This window comes from Haliotis rubra, unplaced genomic scaffold (genome assembly GCF_003918875.1).
Source record: "Haliotis rubra isolate DU_JTF1 unplaced genomic scaffold, ASM391887v1 Scf1181, whole genome shotgun sequence".
NCBI lineage: Eukaryota > Metazoa > Mollusca > Gastropoda > Lepetellida > Haliotidae > Haliotis > Haliotis rubra.
The window spans coordinates 113,583-132,338 of NW_025765094.1; positions in this window are offsets into that span (position 1 = coordinate 113,583).

Here is an 18,756-nt window from a genome sequence, read left to right on the forward strand (position 1 = left end):
TATAATCAAATGCACAAACAAAATTTTGGCTACAACAAAGGTTGCACTTTATATGCTACAAGTCAGCAAATGCTGCATGGGTAGAGGCAGCAACAGCAACAGCACTTCACACCCATACTCCTTGGGCATGTTGTTAGATGGGGATTATAGGTACTGGAATAAGTCCACCATGATCTGGCCAGAAGGGCATCACTCATTAGGGCAAAATGGAAAATGGGACCATCTTTTAAAGGCTGGAAATACTCCCATATTGTTGGGTAAAGTAAACCTATATATAAAAGTTCTCCAGTTTCAGTAGCATACCATTAGCTGGTCATTATCTCATTGTTTAGTAGTCTGCCGCAAGATCTGAGCAACACTGGACCGTTTGATCAGTCCGTGAGGAACAGGATCTGCCCTGATAACACCATGGGCCATACCCCAGCTGAAGTAAGTATATGATCATGGTTGTGGTGACAATTACTTTTGGTCGATCATGGAACATGTCTACATAGTTGTCGTACAGAACTCGAGGTATTCATGTGAGTGAGCATGGTAAGAGATGTTTTACGTTCACCCCTTCAGGAGACATTGGGAATGGTGGTGGTGGTGGTGCTGCTGCTGCTGTAAAAGGAGGCATTTGAACACGGGAACTTGTTGTGCAAGATAGTAGGGAGCTGTATGTCCAGCTTACTGTCATCAAAGATATCTTAAATATAACATGGACATTTGATGTCATCACCCTCCTCAAGCAGGTCACATGGACATAATTCTTCATTCTTAAGGAGAACAATGAACATGTACAATAAATTCCTTACCAGAACTGTTATCAACCTACACTGAACTGCATATTATAGCCAAGTAACCTACTCCATGTAACACTCATGAAGAAAGAGGCAGTAGAAAATAATTCTATCACATTTATAAGCATTACATATGATCTCTTTTATTCAAGAATCATTTAATGTTTTACCTAAATTCAGAAAATGTTCATTTGACCTTTACAACAAACTGGTCAAGTGTTAAAACTTGCCTTGTCCTGACACCCCATTTGTATGAAACTGAAAATAATACTTGGGATAATAATACCTAACAACATCAGCTGTCCTGCTTGACTTTGAAATGAGGGAATAGTAAACACTTCTAGGAATGATGAATCTAAAATCATTTGAAAGCACTCATGTCCAACAGGTTTGGCAGCTAGCATTTATCACCATGAATACCGGACATTTTTAAGAAAATTGTTCCTTCATTCAGACCAAGCTCATTCAATCTTGTTTAAAACCATCTGGCATACGGATGACAGTCTCACTTGAAGCAGATACACTCTAGACAGAGCTCATGAAACACTGAGTCAGGGATGAATCCCGGGACACACGTTGTCGTGGTGAAACTAACGAGGTTGCTAAGGTCTTCGGGATCTGCTACTTGAGTCTTCATCTGTGATTTAAAACAGTCACTTGATCAACAACATACATAAGCTGTATATTTGGCTAGTCCGGGCGAAGTATTGGTACCTTTGGAATGAACTCAATGAACAAAACCTGAAAGAGAGATTAAATATTTTAGCAATGTGAAACATAAATCTACTTGCTGAGCACAGACCATAGCTCACATTCACAGACCAAGTTACTGTCGATTATGGGCACCTACAATTGTCATACCTGTCATATACCACTTGCACAATTCAGTTGTAGGACAGCAGAAACCAGTTACGATGTACCAAACATACCTCCCATAACACTGTGTTCTAACAGCAGTCACATTTAAGGAAAAAACCACAAATACGATGGCCTCCTGATACAGGAATTATCACTGGGGAGTGAGTGAATGTTCGGTTTAACACTGTTTTGAATAGTATTCTAGTTACATAGGAGTGATAGGCATCAATCTATGGCTTCAACTTGGCAGTCTAACACTGACAGCATAAGTCGCATTAGCTGCCCTGAGCATTACATGAAATTGGGCTACTATATGTAGACTATGTTTATACATATTATAAAGGGCATGTTTGGATTACTTTTTTCAACCTAAACAAGCAGACAAAAAGAAAGGTGGATCCCATCAAAAGCCGATGTTTGGAAATATCCCTGATGGTTCTACTCTGATTTTGATAAATGATCCCAGTGCAAGCATGTTCGGTGTTCTGAAGCATGGATGGTGTGTTGACTGATCTGACGCTGATACTATTTCTGTGATTAGTACCTTGATATTTAATGTCATATACTAATGTCATCCCACTTGACCGATGATGAGATGATATTTTAAACACACATTTGATGTAGTTGAAGCTATAAACTAAGTCAATCAAAGTTTGCCACTGTTATAATTGAAAAATCCACAGTTTTGCCTTGTTTAGTAACAGTGTTACAATCTACTGGCAAACAAGGATAAGTTGAGCACCGACCTGACAATTGACCGGTATTAGCATGTGAGTGCCACCCAGTGGCACTTGCCATTATTAGCGAAGGGGTCCCAGGTTGTCCGTGATCAAGTGTAGTGCGACGTGCTACATCGACGTGAGAGTCTTATGAGCAAGGCGTGTACAGGTACATGTGGAATCAATTTCATCGTCATGCAATGCACGTGCACTGGCCTACATCTGCTGTGAGTGAGTGAGTGAGTTTGGTTTTACGCCGCTTTTAGCAATATTCCAGCAACATCACGGCGGGGGACACCAGAAATGGGCTTCACACATTGTACCCATGTGGGGATTCGAACCCGGGTCCTCGGCGTGACGAGCCAACGCTTTAACCACTAGGCTACCCCACTGCCCCTACATCTGCTGTGAGCCGGTCCAACTTATCATTGTTTGCCAGTACACAGTAACGACGCTACCACTCAATATGCTTGGGACATGTTCGAGCCAAGTGATTCAGGTAAAAGGTAAACCAATGAGGACATAAGGCACTGGTAGTTTCTCATGGAGTCGCCATGATAAGAGTGCCAGAGAGTACTTACATATTCCATCATACTACTGGAGTCACATCTTTGTTTACTCAGACGAAAATGCAAGCCAAGCTGAAAATAGATATCAAATATTGGAACCAACGAAAATAAATATCTGAAACATATGGAAGTGATGGTTTTTGGATTGATTTTCATAATGCTTCATAATGATTTTCATAATATTTTCATAAAGTTTGAACATATCTCCAGAATACTGATTGTGCCTACAATGCACGCTTAATGTTGGGTTATGTTCTGTAAGGCTGCAATCTGAAGCATCGTACAGCCATTATTACCTTGTGATATAGATGACTATTCTCCCAGTCTAAAACCTTCTCTATTGCATGCCTAGTCTGAAACAAGGAACATGTAGAACATACAGAACAACAGTACCAAATCCAATATGATCGATGCTTTGTTTATATGCAAACATGGAGACAAATAATGAGATACTTGCAGTTTCTCTGAAAGCAACTTTCAGCTGGCAATAGGAATACAGCCACAGTTCACTGATTTCCTGGCTTATTACAGCTACACCTCTTCAGCTAACCAGTCATGGGACAGGTGATGGGGCAGGACAAGTGATGGAGTCCGATACACGATGGGGCATGACAAGTGATGGAGTCCGATACACGATGGGGCATGACAAGTGATGGAGTCTGATAAACAAGGGGCATGACATTGGATGGAGTCCGACGCACGATGGGGCATGACATTGGATGGAGTCTGATACACGATGGGGCAGGACAAGTGATGGAGTCTGATACACGATGGGGCATGACATTGGATGGAGTCCGATACATGATGGGGCATGACATTGGATGGAGTCCGATACACGACGGGGCATGACATTGGATGGAGTCCGATACACGATGGGGCATGACAAGTGATGGAGTCTGATACACGATGGGGCATGACACTGGATGGAGTCCGATGCACGATGGGGCATGACATTGGATGGAGTCTGATACACGATGGGGCAGGACAAGTGATGGAGTCCGATACACGATGGGGCATGACATTGGATGGAGTCCGATACATGATGGGGCATGACATTGGATGGAGTCTGAAACATGATGGGGCATGACATTGGATGGAGTCCGATACACGATGGGGCAGGACAAGTGATGGAGTCCGATACACGATGGGGCATGACAAGTGATGGAGTCCGATACACGATGGGGCAGGACAAGTGATGGAGTCTGATACACGATGGGGCATGACACTGGATGGAGTCTGAAACATGATGGGGCATGACATTGGATGGAGTCCGATACACGATGGGGCATGACATTGGATGGAGTCCGATACATGACGGGGCATGACAAGTGATGGAGTCTGATACACGATGGGGCATGACATTGGATGGAGTCCGACTCATGATGGGGCAGGACAAGTGATGGAGTCCGATACATGATGGGGCATGACAAGTGATGGAGTCCGATACACGATGGGGCATGACAAGTGATGGAGTCCGATACGATAGGGCATGACATGATGGGGCATGACAAGTGATGGAGTCCGATACCACGATGGGGCATGACATTGGATGGAGTCCGATACACGATGGGGCATGACATTGGATGGAGTCCGATACGATGGGGCATGACATTGATGGGGCATGGGGCAAGGAAGTGATGGAGTCTGATACACGATGGGGGCAGGGCATGACAAGTCCGATGGATGATGGGGCATGACATTGGATGGAGTCCGATACCGACGCGATGGGGCATGACATTGGATGGAGTCTGATACACGATGAGGGCATGGACAAGTGATGGAGTCCGATACATGATGGGGGCATGACATTGGATGGATACGATGGGGATGACACTGGATGGAGTCCGAGATGGGGCATGACATTGGATGGAGTCCGATACACGATGGGGCATGACAAGTGATGGAGTCCGGATACACGATGGGGCATGACATTGGATGGAGTCCGATACATGATGAGGGCATGACATGGATGGAGTCTGATACACGATGGGGCATGACATTGGATGGAGTCCGATACACGATGGGGCATGACAGTGATGGAGTCCGATACACGATGGGGCAGGACATGGATGGAGTCTGGATGATGCATGGATACATGGAGTCCGATACACGATGGGGCATGACATTGGATGGAGTCCTGATACACGATGGGGCATGACATGGATGGAGTCCGACACACGATATGGGGCAGGACAAGTGATGGAGTCCGATACACGATGGGGCATGACACTGGATGGAGTCCGATACATGATGGGGCATGACATTGGATGGAGTCCGATACACGACACATTGATGGAGGATAGCTACGATGGGGCATGACATTGGATGGAGTCTGATACACGATGGGGGACATTGGATGGAGTCCATCATGATGGGGCAGGACAAGATGGAGTCCGATACACGATGGGGCATGACATTGGATGGAGTCCGATACATGATGGGGCATGACATTGATGGAGTCCGATACACGATGGGGGCATGACATTGGATGGAGTCCGATACACGATGGGGCATGACAAGTGATGGATGGAGGCACGAATTGATGGGACGATGACATGATGGAGTCTGGATGGGCTGATGTAGGACAAGTGGATGGAGTCCGATACATGAGGGGGGACAAGTGATGGAGTCCGATACATGATGGGCATGACATTGGATGGAGTCCGATACTACGATGGGGGCATGACATTGGATGGAGTCCGATACATGATGGGGCATGACATTGGATGGAGTCCGATACGCGATGGGGCATGACATTGGATGGAGTCCCGACACATGAGTGGACATGGATGGACACATGACACAAGGATGGAGTCCGGAGAGGTGTGACACAGGAGCCGGATGGAGGAGGAGGCGGATGGATGGAGTGTGATACAGGATGGATGGACACAGGAGCTGAGGGCAAGGATGGAGTGGATGGAGAGTTGATGGAGGAGAAAGGAGATGGGGCATGACATTGGATGGAGCCCGGACACAGGAGGCGGATGGAGGAAGGAGGTCATGATGGGATACAGGAGGTGGACACAGGAGTGGATACAGGATGGATGGGGCAGTGTGGACACAGGAATGGATGGAGGATGGACAAGGATGGAGGACAGGACGACAGGGGATGCATGACATTGGATGGACAGGGACAAATGGAGGAGGTGTGATACAGGAGGAGGATGGGGCATGACATTGGACAGGAGGATGGAGGAGGTGGATACAGGAATGGATGGATGACGGAGGATGGAGGAGGGTGGACAGGAGGCTTGATGGAGGAGGAGAAGGATGGAGGAGGTGGATGGAGTCCGGATGGAGGAGATGGAGGAGATGGGAAAGGAGGTGGACATGGGATGGAGGTGGACACAGGATGGAGGAGGAAGGATGTGGTGGACACAGGTGTGATGGAGGAGGAGAAGGAGGAGAATGGATGGAGGAGGATGGGGTAGGAGGTGGAGAGGAAGGAGGAGGCTGGAGGATGTGATGGGTAGGAGGTGGACACAGGATGGATGGAGGAAGGATGGATGTGATAAGGGATACAGGAGGAGTGGATGGATGGAGGAGGAAGGATGGATGGAGGAGGTGGATGGAATGGATGGATGGAGGAGGTGGACACAGTGGATGGAGGATGGAGGAGGATGGATGGAGGTGGAGGTGGAGGAGGAATGGATGGAGGGAGAATGGAGTGGACATGGAGGATGGGAAGGATGGAGTGGATAGGAGGAAGGATGGAGGAGGAAGGATGGATGGAGGTGGATGGAGGAGTGGATGGAGGAGGGAGAAGGATGGATGGAGGTGGAGGGTGATACAGGATGGATGGAGGAGGAAGGATGGAGGGATGGAGGGATGGATGGAGGAAGGAGGTGGATGGAAAGGAGGAGGAGAAGGATGGATGGAGGAGGGTGGATACAGGGATGGATGGATGGAGGTGGATAGATGATGGATGGAGGAGGAGGTGGATGGATGGAGGCGGGGATGGATGGAGGGAAGGATGGAGGATGGTGGATGATGGAAGGAGGATGGAGGTGGATACAGGGATGGATGGAGGAGGAGACAGGAGGTGGATGGAGGAGGAGGAGGAAGGATGGAGGGATGGAGGAGGAGGAGGGGAGGATGGATGGAGGTGGATGGAGTGGAGGATGGATGGATGGAGGAGAGGAGGATGGATGGAGTGGATGGAGGTGGATGGAGGAATGGATGGATGGAGGAGGAGGGAGGTGGATGGAAATGGATGGAGGAGGAGGATGAATGGAGGAGGGATGGATGGAGGGGGATGGATGGATGGATGGAGGTGGATACAGGAGGTGGATGGATGGATGGGGAGGAGGAATGGAGTGGATGGATGGATGGATGGATGGATGGAGGTGGATGGATGGATGGAGGAAAGGATGGATGGATGGAGGATGGATGGAAGGATGGAGGAGGAAGGATGGAGGTGGACAGATGTGGATGGATGGATGGAAATGGAAAGGATGGAGGATGGAGGTGGATACAGGGATGGATGGAGGATGGATGGAGTGGATGGAGGTGGATGGATGGTGGAGGTGGATGGATGGATGGAGGAGGAAGGATGGATGGGGTGGAGAGGTGGAGGATGGATGGAGGAAGGATGGATGGTGGAGGAGGAGGAAGGGAGGATGGAAGAGAGGAAAGAGGTGGACAGGGTGGAGGAGGATGGATGGAGATGTGGATGGAGGGGAGAAAGGAGTGGATGGATGCAGGGGAGGAGGAGAAGGATGGAGTGATGCAGGGTGGATACAGGAGTGGATGGAGGATGGATGACATGGATGAAGGAGGACATGGTGGATGGATGGAATGACGGAGGATGGATGGAGGAGGAGGATGGATGGAGGTGGACAGGGATGGAGGATGGATGGATGGAGAAGGATGATTAGGGTGAGGTGGAGGGTGGAGGGAGGTGGAGGAAGGAGTGGATGGAAGGAGGCGGAACATTAAGATATACATGATGGATACTTTCAAGGAGCAGATGACGGTGGAGTGAACAGCGGTGTGCTGGATAACCGCCGGCATTCACTGGCAGCGGCACCGTGGGACTGTTGATCACAGTCGTTGACTGGAATCATGCGACTGACATGTGTATGTGTTGGACATCGCTGGATCAGGATGGACACGGCAATATCCATGCACATATCAGTCTGTGTTATTACCTGACGAGCGGCGAAGTCTGGCGAGGACAATATGCGCTGACGTGGAGTGTTTATTTCCGGATCAGGGTATCAGATACAAGGTGGCGTGGATCGGTCAAAGAGGAACTGTTATGAAGTAAAGGGGACACTGGTTGAGACTAATTAATGGAAGAGCCAAATACCAGCCATTAAAAGAGCACTATAGTTGATGTCCAGTGATGATGGTGATATGGACAACTGTGCTTTCATCTCAACGTCCTCCATCTCTTCCTTTGCATACACAGCATCTAAGGTTCAGATGATGAGACTTTTACAGTAAACTATTCACAGACTAGTCCAGGTTTCATCTTGACAGCTCACAATTAATTCTCACATGAGAAAAGAGTCACAAAAAACATGCGACAATCCAAGTGATTATTATTTTTTGCCAATCCGAATTGAATGACACCATTATCTGCTGATAAGGACTCGCTCAGCAATGAGGATTCTGCTGTTGCGTAGTAGATCCATAATGTATTGGAAGGGGGAATCACTTCACTCACGACACAGTTTACATAACTGGGGAAGTACTGGAAACATCTTAATATAGTGGTGTACAGGCCTTTAAACTCCTGTATATAGTGGTGTACAGGCCTTTAAACTCCTGTACATGATACACTATTACTTTTACTGTATCATATGGTTGCTTTGATTTTTGAGGAAGCATGACATTGCTCTATTGCCGTGGAAGGCTGTTCTCCCAGACCTCTCCCCTACAGAATATGTCTGGGATTAGATGGACTGATGTCTGCAGAAGGACCAGAACCAACTGATAATGCCAGCTAAAGCTATAATCTTCAGCTGACATTTGGAACAACATCCCAAAGGTTCTTTCCAATCTTCAATGCACCACTGCTGCCTTGCTTGTATCAACTCAAAAGGTGGTCACATCTTACATTGCTGGTATGCTTTTCCCAAGTATGGGTTCTGTCAGAGAATGATGCAAAATTGAAGAGAAAATAACCAAATGTTATGTTGTTATTTTCAAAAACATAACACTTGCATTACTATATATGATGCACAGTTATATACATGGTACATAAACATGATCAACTTGAGTATTGGTGGAACAATATGCTTGTTGTAATATATAACGTAATATAGCATTCTATCACTGAATACACCGAAGAAACCAATCAAAGTTACATAGGATTCCTGCAACTGTAAACTAAAACTATAGAACTGTAAACTATTTAACATGCTCAACTGGCCAACAATGACAAAACTGTCAATAAGTTGTACTGCACTGTCCAAGACAGCTGTGTGAGCTCTGACCTTTGCTGAAAGACCTTGTGGGAACTCTGTGTCAAATCTGTTGCTGAGACCAAATCTAGAACATGGAGAATATGAGGAATGACATGAAAGAAGAAGGTACAGGAAATATTGTTAAGAAGATGTATGGAAATCGCATACTGTGTAAATTATTGCATGATATTACCTACAGCAGGAAGCCACGATAACATCACAAGGCCAGGACAATCTTAGCAATATGGCAATTTGTGTCACCAAACATAATTATTACGGGCCAATGAATGCTAAGGCCCAACAGCTATGTAACAGATCATATAATTAATGCTAAGGCCAAAATGAAAGAAACGTCACTACACAACCAATAGTGCGGGTACAAAATGCGAGCCAAAGTCCCTGGCATTGCAATAACTAATAAATAATTAATGCTATTGCTAAGGCCCAAGTGACAGAAACATTGCTACTCAACCAGCACTGTGGGTCCAAAATGGTTACGAAAGACTTCACTTGAACTGGTAAGAAAGTAACCCAGCCAAGGTTCCTGCTGGAAAGCAGATAACTGGAAATGCTAATTTTGTCAACACAGATACTTCTCATAATCAAAACCTGTTTGAATATTATACTTCTGCTGTATTTTGAAAATGGTTCCCCCGTACCACACACAAAAACCAAGGTGAGTACTTTCTTTTGTATGTCAGTACACTTCCTCAATTGCATTTCGATGACTAAATAGCTTCATTCAGATAACAGACAAAAGGAATCATTCAAGTTCATCACAAAATGATAAATATAATACAATATAGGGCTAAATAAAAACTTTACTGGTCATATAATGAACATTGTACAACAACATGGATAGCTTTGTTGTCTGTTTGACAAGGGTTAGGGTAGATGGGCTATCATGGTTATAGTCAAAATGGCCACAAACAAGATGCTGAAAATGGACACGAGAAGTCAAAAAAAGCATCACAAAACAACCATATTAGCCTAATTTTAAAATATAGAGTAAATATGATAAAATAATCTTCAATAGGAGTTTAGACATCTGCGTCACATAGCACATCAGTTGACAACACGAATCAGATGATTCATTTTCTGACTGCCCTGACAGAGGTCCATTTTGGGGACCTGTTGTTTGTGTTCCGATTTTCAAATGGACTAAAACTCAGTCCAAGTCCCACCATCTTCAGTGTATCATTGAGGCCCAGTAATATACAGTACTCCCATCTGTTTTATTCAGATTCACCTCGCAACAACTACTGTGGAAACAAATTCAGGAAAAGAATGTGTTTATCATGTTTATTGTACCAGTGTTGGCTACTGGTTATTATCTTGTGAAATTGGCTGTTTCAAGAGTTGGAACATTTAGACAAGAGTGAGTGAGTTTAGTTATATGCCACACTCAGCAATATTCCAACTATATAGCAGCGGTCTGTCAATAATCGAATCCGACAATCCAGTGATCAACAGCATGATCATCAATCTACGCAATTGGGATACGATGACATGTGTCAATCAAGTCAGTGAGCCTGACCATCCGATCCTGTTAGTCGCTACTTACAACAAGCATGGGTTACTGAAGATTCTAACCCGGATCTTCACAGGTTATTTAGACAAGAAAAGGTAACAGTGAAATATTGTGATGGGTACATAAACACTGTCATGATTGTTCAGACTATTCCTCTGTTGTATAATAAATAAACTACATAGTGTTGTGTAACTGCTCAAATGTGTGACTTTTAAAGAAACTTGGTAGAGACAGGTAATGCTCTTCATTCAATATGAGGGTCAGTGTGACCATGGCGACCATTAATTCTAAACCCAATGATCGATGTGTTTTATTGTAAATATATCTTATTTTTAATGGTATTCTTGGTAGTCAAGTGGTATTGTCTCAAACAAATATCGGGCTACACGACGCCACGTTCTGACACACATGTTTGTTTTCATTATTCGATCGAGGTCCTCGATTCAATAGCCAAAATAGGTCCTTATCTGAACACAACTTAGAGGGTCCATCGATTCGTACATGAAAACAGCACTTACATAGTAACATTCCCTGCTCCACGTATACTAATAGGGTTAGGGACGGTAACAACATAATCTTCTGGTATATCCTCGTCGTCTTCTTCTTCGTAAATTGTATCAAAGTCAGCCATTGTTTTGTACGTCCTCAACTCACAACACTGACGACACGAAGCTGTACTTCCGGGGAGGTAACTCTAACCCTATAAATACTGGCGCACGTTGCTGGCGATAGTATATTCGAAATAATTGTTAATGTGGTAACTGTTTGCGATAGCATGCAAGTTATCTGTTGGCTAGAGTCTACTAAATCATCGTCTACGAACCAGTCTGGGCTACGAATCCACCGCGTGTACGAACCGGTTCAGCCCACGAAAACACCGTCTCCCGGGTCAGTAATCCGGCAAAGCGCGTTCGAGAACAAACGAAAACAGTGGGCCCGGTAAAGTGCAGTACTCGATCCCTATCTGTTACTCTGATGTGCGGAATAGTATTTCCGAAAGAACTGATTGATATAAATGTTCGCAAGATAATGTCTTTATTTGGTGTAGGCCAGTATCTCTCCATTAGTCGACCAGTCGGTGTTCATTCACTGACCCAGCGAGCAGAAAAGAGAAGTATGCTGCAGTGAGCGAAATGTTGACTGTCTTAGATCTTGACTTCTTAGAACTTATACTGTATGGTACCAGACTGATTCCTTTGGTGTGAGTGCATGTGTGGACGGCTGACTCAGCAATGTGCTACAATGTGGAGAAATGTTTGTCACAGTATACACGTCAACATCCTGATTCAGGGACAAGCATAGGAGGGCCGAATGGCCGAGAAGCAGAAACACTAAGGGAAAGACTTCCGCCCGTATCCCCCTTTAAATTTCATTCTAGTCAAATCATATCACCTGAATATATATTTCTCATCTGATAAGGATGAGTTTTAACATATTTCTATAATTGTGTCTGAACATACTGAATGACATATCCAACTTCTAAAAATGCCACTCAAAGAAATTTTTCCTCATGGTTAAAATTTAGGGGGGATACGGGCGGAAGTCTTCTTACCCTACCAGGGTTCTCAGTACAATTACACTGTGAAGAAACTCATTGGGAGAACTGCTAAGCATATCGATACAAAATATGCTAGTTGGAGTTCGAGCACAATTGTGAATAATACGATGTGACTCCTGATGAAGCCATGGCGAGTTCATCAAAACTCCTAGTGAGCTAAAAGGAGGTCGACCAAACTCCAATGGAGATCACTGACGGTGAAAGGAGAGATCCATTCCTTCTTTACTGCGAGAACATTAAAAGCATTATATGTGATAACCCACATATAGCTCTGTTGTTTGACTGTTCAGAATTCCATACCTCTGTTAGGACATGCTTGTTCAGAAAGGTTGGGATGACCAGGGCTCAAAACAAAGGAAGGACATGCTGAAAACCTAGCAGGGGACCTCAGTGAATGGTTGTTCCTGGCAAAGGTGGCAGAGCATCTTAGGTTATATGAATGAAATTGTTTAGCACTGAAACAAACATGTTTCAGGGTATGTACACATTCAACAGTCCATAAGAACAGTTCACCTGGCATTTGCAAATGACCTACAAAGTAAGTAGGCCAGGAGGAGGCCGCTGAAAAATTTCAAATCGTAGCCTCCCCAGTACTGATTTTGTTTGACACTATTTTCAGTTAGTATGATGTCTTGGGTTCATGAAAAGGCCTGTAATACTCTCAGATTGTGGTATCAGGTTTTTTTTACAGGCCATTATATGTGGTGGGGGTCTGCGAGCCATTTTAGTCACATTTTGTTTGCTCCCCGACAACACCTCAAAGTTAATCATTAATAGTTTTACTACTATCAATCTGATCACTTTCATTTTGACTTTTGTGTACTGCTAAAGGATGTAGAAATTATTTGACATAATTTTGTTTTGAAAAAAAAATCAAAATGGCCGCCATTTTGTCCGCCATTTTGTTTTGTCGTGTTTTGCCTTCTCAGCACTTCAATCTACATAAAAATGAACACTGAATGTTTCCATTTACATCCAAAGTTGATACTTTTGATGTGTTTTGACACTTGTTTCTCCTAGAGTGATGGCTCGGGCACAAAACAAGTCATTTGGTTGGTCATATCATGGTAATTTAATGTTTTACGGCTCATTCTTTGAGTCAGGGGTATTTTTGCAATTCTCCGACTTTTCATGGAAATGTGTGAGAGTGGTTTATTTAATGGCAGTTAGCATTATTTTTGTTACTAAAACAAGTTCTTTTTGTTTTCTCTTTACTTCTAGAGTGACAGCATGTTATTAGGAATGTTTACATATTACCCAGAATTCAAAATGGCTGCCAAAATGGCCACCATTGTAGTTTAACTACATATACTTATTGGAAGACTAAATTTGTACTGATATGAAATCCAAACAACTCATATGGTGTCTAATGTTTAATACAGTATAGGAATAGAGCTAAATTTCAATGATAGGGTCAGTCAAAGCTTCACACTCCTAAAATATTTGATGAAATAACATTATCCAAAAGTGTTTGAAAACTATGCTTCATGGCCAATAACTACGTCTAAGCTTTGGTTGTAGGTATTCAAATTGTTCTATCAGATAACTCTTAATCACTTTTGATACAACCATAAGCTTGCAATTAACCCTCCTTTTCACTTTCTTTCATTTCATATGTTACTTCATGTCAGAATCGGACCTGTGAAGATCCGGGTTAGAATTGACCTTCAATAACCCATGCTTGTCGTAAGAGGCGACTAACGGGATCTAGTTGTCAGGCTCGCTGACTGGGTTGACACATGTCATCGTGATCCAATTGCACAGATTGATGTTCATGCTGTTGATCCCTGGGTTGTCTGGTCCAGACTCGATTATTTACAGACTGTCGCCATATATCTGGAATATTCCCGAATGCGTACAACTAAACTCACTCACTCACTCATGTCAGAATCGGAGTCATCTACTGGCAACAAGTCAAAGGTGTTCAGGCAACAATCATCTGCCATACAAATAGACATGCCTTTGCGCACACTATATCATTCTTTCTGCTGGCATGATGACTTTTTGCTTTTACACGATGTCAGTTCAACCAATCCACGGGGAGCAGGATCTCTTGACATCAGAATAGTTGACCATCACAAATGCTCCAACCATGGTCAACTGGTGAAGGAATGTTCATGGTTGGTTGCAGAGACTGTTTCCAAACATGGACTTTGTAGGTTACTCTTTCAATGTGACTGTTGGTAGTTGGTTGGAGGTTTTCATTCAATATCTTGTGTCATCTACAGACATCACTGGATTATTTGGTACATGCATAGAACTCACAAACTGGCCACAAGATGTAATGAGTGTTTCTTGAACATCCAAATTGTCATCCATTTGTTGTGTGAAGCTTCTCATCCCTGGGCTTTACAGCCTTTTTGGGAATCAATGTAGATAAGGTTTTCAGGTTCAGTCGATGTAAAGGTGACCACAAGTTTGTCCTGGAAGAGTTCAATCGACTACTTATCTAGTTATCCCTTTGCTCTGCCCCAATCTGTTTAACATGCAAGAGGCTGTGAATCATATCCTTGGGGACAACAACTCCCCTTCCAATGTTCACAAGATGCAGACAATCCAAATTGTCACCCAATTGTGTCAATGTTTGTTAGTGATTTTCAGAGGACTTCTGTAAGTCAATTCCCCATGTCGAACGTTCTACACGTTCTAAAATGGGACGGAGTAATAACGTATTAAAAATGAGATTGCCATACTAAGAACGGAATTGCCATACTACGAACAGAATCGTGGCGGACGTAGTGCAGTCCGGCATCAATTGCAATACGTTTGTACACAGTTTCCACCTGGTCCATCCCGTTTGCAGAACTCTACTGAACTCTAGTTAGTCGCTATTCCAAGCAAATATGTTCAAAACAAAAAGAATCGTTCTAAAGAAATTTGTAGTACATGGTTCTAACAGTTTGCAATGGGTTCTCATCACGTTCTAGTCGTTGTTAGTATGTTTATGTAGTTCTCATGCCGTTCTTACTATGTCAACTCTGTGTGCATTACGAAATGACAAGGTAGGGTATATATACATGCGTTTTTAACATGGTCGTCCTTTGGGATAGAGTTTCTATGAACAAGTTTGCAGCTGTCAAAATATTGAATGCTGGTTTCCTGCAGTTTTGATCGGAAGCAGAGCAAGAGTACAATGAGTTGGTAGAGCAAGAAAGAAGGAAAACACAAGAACGTGTTGGGTGAGGAGCTGGCTTAAACCTGAGAGGTGAATAGCTGTGGAACATTATCATCAACTGATGGAGGAGCTCCGCCTTGATGATCATGAGTCCTTCTACAATTTCTTGAGAATCACCCCTCCCATGTTTGATGAACTTCTTGAACGCATTGACCCCTTTATAACTTAGATGTTCACCCTTCTTCTTCCTTGGAGGCATGGTGATGTCAATGTTTCCACCTTGAAACTGAGAACGGAATAATAATGGGCAGGGTATTTATATAAATCGAACCAGGAAGTTATTGCTATTACGATTGCACGCACTAGAAACGGAGTGAGAAAGTAGTGAGAACGGAAAGAAGTGCCTGAAAATGAGTTGGTTTAGAAGAATGAGTTAGAACGGGGTTGTGCGTATTAAGAACGAGATAGGTTTAGCTCAGAAGGGAAATAAAGTGACTATGGACGGGATTGGACTGCTTGAAAATGTTGTCCACACGGGCTGAACGGACAATTTTACCCACTCTAAACGTAACACCAACTGTCTGGGGGCGGGGTAAAGACGTGACAGACGTACTGAGAACTGTTTATGATCAAACTAGCATTGTAATTTATACAAAAGTTACACGTTCTATCCCGTTCGAGCTCACTTTACAGTTATTCTTTGGACAGGGCAGGACGTCCTAAGAACTACATTGGTGTGACTCAGGCTTTACCAACAGGTAACACCATCGTTCGTCCATACATGCTACAAGACTAGACTTGTTGACAGGACTGCTGATGGGTTTGTCCCATTGTCTTGGCAGTGGTTTGTTTTTGACTTCTAGCGCCGTTGGCGATCCTCTTTTGATTTGCTCCCCTGCTTTAGTCCCAAACAACATCAACTCTAATGCAGTCTGTTCGATTCAGAATTGAAGTGAAGTTGTCCCAATGCATATCAGCCAAGTGTCCAAATGTGGAAGCAGCTTCCTTTCTGAACATTTGCAATTTTGCCATTCCATCAACTATATGAACTGGCAACATTCTCTTCTGCTAGTATAAGCAGCGAAGGACCAAAAGCTTCCTTTTAAAGTTCATTTAACAAACCGCTTTTGATGTTCTTTCTTAATGTTCCATCTGAATGAGCCATTGTGAAATGAAAACTAGAAATGTCCATGTTCACATCAAGGTTGATGACAAGTCCATTCAATCTTCCAAATGAATGATGTCTGCATCTTGTGAACATTGGAAGTGGAGTTGTTGTCCCCAAGGATATGATTCACAGCCTCTTGCATGTTAAACAGATTGGGGCAGAGCAAAGGGATAACTAGATAAGTAGTCGATTGAACTCTTCCAGGACAAACTTGTGGTCACCTTTACATCGACTGAACCTGAAAACCTTTTCTACATTGATTCCCAAAAAGGCTGTAAAGCCCAGGGATGAGAAGCTTCACACAACAAATGGATGACAATTTGGATGTTCAAGAAACACTCATTACATCTTGTGGCCAGTTTGTGAGTTCTATTTCATGTACCAAATAATCCAGTGATGTCTGTAGATGACACAAGATATTAAATGAAAACCTCCAACCAACATCCAACAGTCTAAAAAATCACATTGAAAGAGTAACCTACAAAGTCCATGTTTGGAAACAGTCTCTGCAACCAATCATGAACATTCCTTCACCAGTTGACCATGGTTGGAGCATATGTGATGGTCAGCTTATCCCTATTCTGATGTCGAGAGATCCTGCTCCCCCATGGATTAGTTGAACTGACATCGTGTAAAAGCAAAAAGTCATCATGCCAGCAGAAAGAATGATATAGTGTGCACATAGGCATGTCTTTTTTGTATGGCAGATGATTGTTGCCTGAACACCTTTGACTTGTTGCCAGTAGATGACTCCGATTCTGACATGAGTGAGTGAGTGAGTTTAGGTTTACACCACACTCAGCAATATTCCAGCTATATGGCGGTCTTCTGTAAATAATCGTGTCTGGACCAGACAATCCAGGGATCAACAGCATGAACATCAATCTGTGCAATTGGGATACGATGACATGTGTCAACCCAGTCAGCGAGCCAGACAACCAGATCCAGTTAGTCGCCTCTTACGACAAGCATGGGTTATTGAAGATCAATTCTAACCCGGATCTCTACAGGTCCGATTCTGACATGAAGTAACATATGAAATGAAAGAAAGTGAAAAGGAGGGTTAATTGCAAGCTTATGGATGTATCAAAAGTGATTAAGAGTTATCTGATAGAACAATTTGAATACCTACAACCAAAGCTTAGACGTAGTTATTGGCCATGAAGCATAGTTTTCAAACACTTTTGGATAATGTTATTTCATCAAATATTTTAGGAATGTGAAGCTTTGACTGACCCTATCATTGAAATTTAGCTCTATTCCTATACTGTATAAAACATTAGACACCAAATGATACGTTTGGATTTCATATCAGTACAAATTTAGTCTTCCAATAAGTATATGTAGTTAAACTACAATGGCGGCCATTTTGGCAGGCATTTTGAATTCTGGGTAATATATAAAAATCCCTAATAATATGCTGTCACTCTAGAAGTAAAGAGAAAACAAAAAGAACTTGTTTTAGTAACAAAAATAATGTCAACTGCCATTAAATAAATCACCCTCACACATTTCCATGAAAAGTCGGAGAATCGCTAAAATACCCCTGACTCAAAGAATGAGCCGTAAAACATTAAATTACCATGATATGACCAACCAAATGACTTGTTTTGTGCCCAAGCCATCACTCTAGGAGAAACAAGTGTCAAAACACATCAAAAGTATCAACTTTGGATGTAAATGGAAACATTCAGTGTTCATTTTTATGTAGATTGAAGTGCTGAGAAGGCAAAACACGACAAAACAAAATGGCGGCCATTTTGATTTTTTTTTCAAAACAAAATTATGTCAAATAATTTCTACATCCTTTAGCAGTACACAAAAGTCAAAATGAAAGTGATCAGATTGATAGTAGTAAAACTATTAATGATTAACTTTGAGGTGTTGTCGGAGAGCAAACGAAATGTGATGAAATGGCTCGCAGACCCCCACCACATATAATGGCCTGTAAAAAAAAACTGATACCACAATCTGAGAGTATTACAGGCCTTTTCATGAGCCCAAGACATCATACTAACTGAAAATAGTGTCAAACAAAATCAG